At 38.6% G+C, this 7632-nt stretch overlaps 1 pseudogene; it reads left to right on the forward strand.

The window, feature by feature from the left end:
- Window positions 1-1904: 1904 nt before the first annotated feature.
- LOC133067079 (T cell receptor alpha variable 22-like) lies at window positions 1905-2499 on the forward strand (annotated as a pseudogene).
- The last annotated feature ends 5133 nt before the right edge of the window (window positions 2500-7632 follow it).

The raw sequence follows: 7632 nt of genomic DNA on the forward strand, positions 1-7632 counted from the left end.
TCTAGGCAGGTCTGGAAACCCTGCTTCTCTAAAGAGTTTTCATCACTTTTTATATTCCCTAAGCAGTACATGGGGCTTCCCCTTTGGCTCAGCAGTAAAGAATCTGCCTGCTGCAGGAGCTGCAGGAGAGAGACAAGGGTTTGATCCCAGGGTTGGGAAGATCCCCTGGAGGAGGGCACGGCAACCCACTCCAGTATTCTTCCCTGGGGGATTCCATGGACACAAGAGCCTGGCGGACTACAGACCCTAGAGTTGCAAGGAGTTGGACATGACTGAAGCGACTTAGCATGCAGGTGTGCAAGCAGCACATGGGGCTTACTCTGGTGGCTCAGTGGTAAAGAATCTGCCTGCCAATGCAGGGGTCACAGATTCAGTCCCTGATTGGAGAACTGAGATCCCACATGCCTTGGAGCAACCAGGCCTACGTGCTGCTATACTGAACCATCCTTGAACTGTCCATCTAAATGTTAGTGCCTGCAGATCACTTCATTTTCACTGCAGTAAAATTATACAGGTCCTCATCTTCCATCCCTTTTACCCCGAAATCTACTGACAGAGAATCGATATTATTTACAGAGTCTGAGATAAGAGCACAAAATAAAATTATCTTCATATGGTTTCAAAAAGAAATATTTTTCTCTAAAATAGTTTACTAAAATTAACAAGCAGAATACAAAACTAGTAATCAACAGTTTAAAACATGTATTTACAATAGAAATTTTCTTTAAGATAATTTATTTTAAAATTATAGATGTTTTTAAAAAACAAAACTACTACAATTCAGTTTTCAATGTTCAGTTAGTGGTTAAGATAACTAAAATTGCTCTTTATGCAGCCCTAGTCTAAAATAAATATATATAACTTTTAAAGTAATCAGTACCATTTTTATGGAATCCATATATATGTATTAATATGTGATATTTGTTTTTCTTTTTCTGACTTACTTCACTTTGTTTAACAGGCTCTAGTTTCATCCACATCACTAGAACTGTTTCAAATGTGTTTTTTATGGCTGAGTAATATTCCATTGTATATAGGTACCACAACTTCTTTATCCATTCATCTATTGATGGACCCTATTTGCAGGACAAAAATAGAGATGCAGACATAGAGAACAGACTTTGGACACAGTAGGGGAAGGAGAGGGTGGGATGAACTGAGAATAGCATTGAAACGTATACATTACCATATGCAAAAGAGATAGCTCGTGGGAAGTTGCTGTATGATGCAGGGAGCTCAACACGGTGCTCTGTGACAACCTAGAGGAATGGGGGGAAGGTTCAAAGGGAAGGGACGTATGTATACTTATGGCTGATTTGCATCACTGGATGGCAGAAGCCAACACAACATTGTAAAGCAATTATCCTCCAATTAAAAATAAATTAAAAAATACTGTTCAATACAGCAAAGTATCCCAGCCAATAGGAGCAACTTCTGATACTGTTCTGATTCATGAGCACCCTTTAGAACCACAAGTGAGAGCATAAGAGAAACAAAAGCTGGATCCTCAGCTTTTTCTGGGAAAAAGCATTTCATTATGGAAGAATCTACTGCATCCATGCCATGTGAGAGGAAGATGGGGCTATACAGTTAATTTTTGCTTTCTTTTCCCTAAAATTCTCCCAAATTCCTCATCGGGGTCTGCCTTCTCCCCAATGTTCTCAGAAAGTATCCCTTAAGTCATAAAATAACGACTTTTCTATTTCCCACTCTCACCCGCCCCTGGCCAGCACATCCTGAGTTGGTTGCGGTGGGGGGTGGGGCGTCCTGTCCTCCTCACCTGAGCAGGATTGGTTGGGTGAGCTGATTGGCTGCAGGAGCAGGAACGACTTACGTCACTCACTCCCTCAGGGTTTAGTGAAGTGTCTTGTAGTGAAAATGTCCCAACAAGAAGAGGAAGCATCATGGAGAGGCTAGCAGGCGCTGTGCTGGGGTTTGTTTGCCCAGGTTTGCTGTGAGTTGGGGCCGCCCCACAGGGAACCTGGAGGAGTGAGGCGCTGCTCTATTGTTGAGGGAGGGAGAGGAGCTGACAAGTCCTGCAGACTGTCTATCCTTCTCATCATGTGGGGAGGGGGAGGGCACTTTCAGGGTTTAGTAGGAGTTACAGTGACCCTCACAGTGACTGTTTCTCTTTCCTCATCAGGTGTGCGAGGGGCCGATGTGGAGCAGAGTCCCCCAGGCCTGAGTCTCCAGGAGGGAGCCAGCTACACGCTTCGGTGTAATTTTTCCACTTCCTCACAGAGTGTGAACTGGTATCTTCAGAACCCTGGGGGCCGCCTCATCTACCTGTTTTACATTCCTTCAGGGACAAAGCAGGAAGGAAGATTAAAGGCCACCACAGTCCCTGCAGAACGCCGCAGCTCACTGCACATTTCCTCTCCGCGGACCACAGACGCGGGCACTTACTTCTGTGCTGCGCAGCGCGGTGCTCCCCGGGCACCTGCCGCCTCTACACGAACCTGCAGCCGAGGCTCCAGACACGCCCTGCTGTGTAGATGAAACACATACATACACACACACACACATCAGTGTGTGCATAACGAGTCTTAATATATTTAATACAACTGGAATTATACAGAATTTATTCTTTGACCAAGATGGAAATGATTAGAAAATCAAGTGCAAAGAGATGTCTCTAGAAACTCCAAAATATTTGGATTATATGCACTAACTTTAAAATAACTCTAGGTTAAAGAAGCAATTACAATTGCTATTAGAAAATATTTTGAAAGTAAATATTGTGAGAGCATATTATATAAATATGTCTGAAATGCAGCTAAAATAATACATAGAAGAAAATTTATCTTTTTAAGTACTTATATTACTAAAGAAAGATGTTGAAAAGCTGTTATGAAGACTCAGCAAAAGGTGATAGAAAAGCAAATTAAACCCAACATAAAATGAAAGATGTAATAATAAAATGTTCAATTGGTGAAATACAAATAAAACTATAGTGATAACCATGAAACAGAAATTTAATTTTGTTAAAATGATTAATAAAATCAGTAAATTCCTAGGTATAATTATCAAGGGAAAAAATAAAAAAGATTAATTATTCATATAAATATAAGTAATAAAAAAGAGAACTATTCTACAGGTTCTATAATGTTATAAATGTAATGAAAGAATATCATTAACAAGTTTATGTCAGTGAGTAAATGTGTAGAAGTAGATTCACACAGGTCAGGAAAACTTTTTTGACAAATGCAAAGACAATTCAATAGAGATAACAACACAGTCTTATGAGCAAATGAGGTTGGGATGATTGTATAGTCTTAGGAAATAATTGAAAATTGACATAATATCATATCTTGTACAAAAAAAGTGTGTACAGTCTCAAAATGAACCATATATCCAACTATAAAATGTAACAATAAATCTTTTAGGAAAAACATAAGAGAATATCTTCATGACCTAGGGTTAGACAAAAAAAATTTTGACATGACACCAAAAACACAGTCCATACAATATAAATAACTTAGATTTCATCAAAATTAAAAATGTTTGCTCTGTGAAAAACACTATTAAGAGAAGGAAAAAGATAAACCACAGACTGGCAGGAAATATTTGCAAAATACATTTTCATCAAAAAACTATATTTAGAATACAATGAACTGTTCTAAACTCAGTAGGAAGAAACAGACAATCCAGTTGAAACCTGGACAAACGATTCAGACACTTTACAGAAAAGCTATATGGTAAGGAAATAAGCATATAGAGAGATGGTCAGTGTTATTAGTAGTTAGGGAAGTACAAATTAAGCCACAAAGAAATACCACTTCACATCTATCATAAAGATAGATTATGATTAAAGATATCATAAAGATATCATTATGATTTAGCTATCATAAATATCAAATTCTGGCAAAGATGCAGAGAAATTGGATCACTCATACATTGCTGGTAGGTGAATGGTCCAGTCATTCTGGAAAACAGTACAAGAGTTTTGTGTAAGCTTAAATACTCACTTACCTTACAACTCAGCAAAACACACTCCTGGGTATGTATGCTTGAAAAAGGAAAAACTTAACATTCTCACAAAACTCTGTACCTGAATATTCATGGCAGCTATATTTGTGGTCACCAAAAACTGGAAATCAGCCAAGAATCTTTCACGGGGTAAATGCAACTATAATACATCTGTACAATGAGATCTTATTTACAGATTTTTCTCAACTTTCAATAGAGTTATGTTTCAATATACCATTTTCAGTTGAAAATATCATAGGTGGAAAATGTATTTAATATACCTAACCCTGCCTCCCTTAAAGGTGCTTAACATTTACATTAGCCTACAGGTGGGAGAAATCATCTAACACAAAGTCTATTTTATACAAAAGTGTTGAAAATCTCATGTAATTTATTGAGTACTCTACCGAAAGTGGGGCTTCCCAGGTGATGGTAGTGGTAAAGAACCTGCCCGCTGATGAAGGGGACATAAAAGACACAGGTTCAATCCCTGGGTGGGGAAGATTCCCTGGAGGGGGACATGGCAGCCCACTGCAGTATTCTTGCCTAGATAATTCCATGGACAGAGGAGCCTGGTGGGCTACAGTCCAGGGTCACAAAGAGTCGGACACGACAGCAGTGACTTAGCACACACACACTGAAAGTGAAAACAGAATGGTTGTGGGAGTACAGAATGAATGTAAGTATGTCAGTTGTTTCCCCTCATGATTTCAGGGCTGGCCAGGAGCTCAGCTCACTGCTGCTGCCCAGAATCACCAGAGAATATTATGCCACATGTTGCTAGGATGGGAAAAGACCAAATTTAAAAATTCCAAGTATGGTTTCTACTGAATGTGTATTGCTTTCTTACTACTGGAAAGTCAAAAAACTGAAAACAATATCATAAATTGGTGACAGTTTGTAGCGATTAAAAGAAACAGACTACTGATATATTTAGTAGCCTAGATGGGCCTTCCTAGGTAGATCAGTGGTAAAGAATCTGCCTGTAATGCAGAGGACCTGGGTTTTATCCCTGGGTTGCGAAGATTCCCTGGAGAAGGAAATGCAACTCAGTCCAGTATTTTTGCCTGGGAAATTCCATAGACAAAGGATCCTGGCCGGCTACAGTATATGGGGTCATAAAAGAGTCAGACAGGACTTAGTGACTAAACAAATATAGCCTAGATGGATCTCAGGATGCTATGCTGAATGAAAAAAAGTCAATCTCAGAGGTGACATGGTGTATGATTACACTTATTGGATTATTATGATTAACTACCTAGTATGATTCTACTTATATAACGTTCTCAAAAGGACAAAATACAGAGATGAAAAGATCAGTAGTTACTGGAGTTATAAAGAATTGCAGGGATGGGGAGGATGTGCAAAGAGGGTTTCTTTAGAGAAATGGAACAATTCTGTGTCATGATTTTAGTGGTGGTACAAGAACCTATAAATGTAATAAAACTTCACAGAGCTTCATATCAAAACCAAAGAGCACATGTAAAAACTGATGTGTAATATTACACTCTGTATTTTGATAAAAAAATTTATCAGTGTCAGTTTCTTAATATATATGTAATTACAATATTAACATATATCTACATTTTATAATATCATGCTGCTGCACAGGCTGCTGTGGTCATTCATGATCTCCTCTGTTTAGTTACAAATAATTCAAGCCCAGGCATTCGCTGCCTGTCAGCACTCAGAAGTGAAATGGGACAGAAGAGTAGAATAGTCTCAGAAAATACAAATTTCCTTTCTGCTTCACTCATTCATGGGTTATTTTGATCTTAAATTACATGAACTGGCACTGCTTTAGAACATGTCTGTATTTTCTTTTCTACTTGTCTATTTGCCTTTGGTTCTTTTATGTTAATTCATCTATTACAGCAATGAAACCAAATGGAAGACTGACAGCTACGTTCCACATGAATATGAAACAGTGCAGAGAACTTCAGTCACCAACTTCTGTGGGGTTGACAGGTACTAAGTGTCTGCAGTCTGTAGGTATTAAGTTTTGTAGGAGTGCATTATAGCATTACACCAGAGAAAACTCTAGCATGTCTATCTTAACTTTATTTTACAAAGAGAAATAATAATGAGTGACTGACAAGTGAGACTGAATACTCTGGACCGATGAGACAGAAAATGTGACCTGATAATTCTAGGACACATGGTCTATAAGTACAATTCTACATTTAGAGGAACAGGATTGAACACCCTGATCCCTCTCAAAGTCTACTACATAAGAATCAATATCAGATTTCAAAAGAATATTTTATTCCTGTTATAATTTCATTTAAGTACAAACCACTGAATAGACTCTGAAATTCAGATGGACTGATTTTTTTTTCTTTTGAGCTTTTATTTATTTATTTACTTTGCTAATTACTTTACAATATTGTAGTGGTTTTTGTCATACATTGACATGAATCAGCCATGGATTTACATGTATTCCCCATCCCGATCCCCCCTCCCACCTGCCTCTCTACCCTATCCCTCTGGGCCTTCCCAGTGCACCAGGCCCGAGCACTTGTCTCATGCATCCAACCTGGGCTGGTGATCTGTTTCACTGGGACTGATTTTTTAAAAATCATTTCATGTTGAAGTAGTTTTATTTATTGAAAAATCTAAGTAGAGCCCTGGAACTCAGTAAAAAACAAAAAAATAGAGAAAGATATATTAATTATTTTGGATAAAATTGCTTTTCACCCAGAAGGTTTAAGATCTGTGAATATTTTAAACCAGTCACTAGATTCTGGATGGAGAAAAGAAAGTAAAGGCTAATGAATGACTAATCAGTAGATTACAAGAATGTTTCATAGGCTATACAAAATTATATCTTAAACAGAATGGAAAATTTATTTCACTGAATAATTACCGATGTATGTCAATTTGTTTAATCTTCAGTTTCCCTCAGTTCAAACCTTTAATATTAATTGCTTTCTTCACGCCTCTTTTCAGGATCTGCCAAACATAATTACTAGGGAAAAATAGGTAGACAAAGTAAAAATTTGTGGTGAGTCAGAGAGTAGTCATATACTTAAAGCTATGTTTTTTCCAGTAGCCATGTATGGATGTGAGAGTTGGACCATAAAGAAAGCTGAGTGCCAAAGAATTGATGCTTTTGAACTGTAGCATTGGAGAAAACTCTTGAGAGTCCCTTGGGCTGCAAGGAGATCAAACTAGTTCCTTCTAAAGGAAATCAGTCTTGAATATTCATTGGAAAGACTGATACTGAAGCTGAAACTCCAATACTTTGACCACCTGATTCGAAAAACTGACTCATTTGAAGAGATCCTGATGCTGGGAACGATTGAAGGCAGGAGGAGAAGGGGATGACAGAGGATGAGATGGTTGGATGGCATCACCAACTCAATGGACATGACTTTGAGTAAGCTCTGGGATGTGGTGATGAACAGGGAGGCCTGGCATGCTGCAGTCCATGGGGTCGCAAAGAGTCGGATAGGACTGAGTGACTGGACTGAACTGAACTGAGACTTTTTCCATCTGTGCACAGACCGTGTGGTTGATCTACATGACAAACCCCACTTCCTGTTTTGGGGGAGAGTCACAAGGAACCCACGTGCTATGTATATGTGCTCTCAGGCAATTAAAGACACTGACCTCTCAGCTTGAGGCAGAATTAAACACATTGTGCAGGGGAATCCATGCCTC

The sequence above is a fragment of the Dama dama genome, chromosome 12 (assembly GCF_033118175.1).
Source record: "Dama dama isolate Ldn47 chromosome 12, ASM3311817v1, whole genome shotgun sequence".
In the NCBI taxonomy this organism is placed as follows: domain Eukaryota; kingdom Metazoa; phylum Chordata; class Mammalia; order Artiodactyla; family Cervidae; genus Dama; species Dama dama.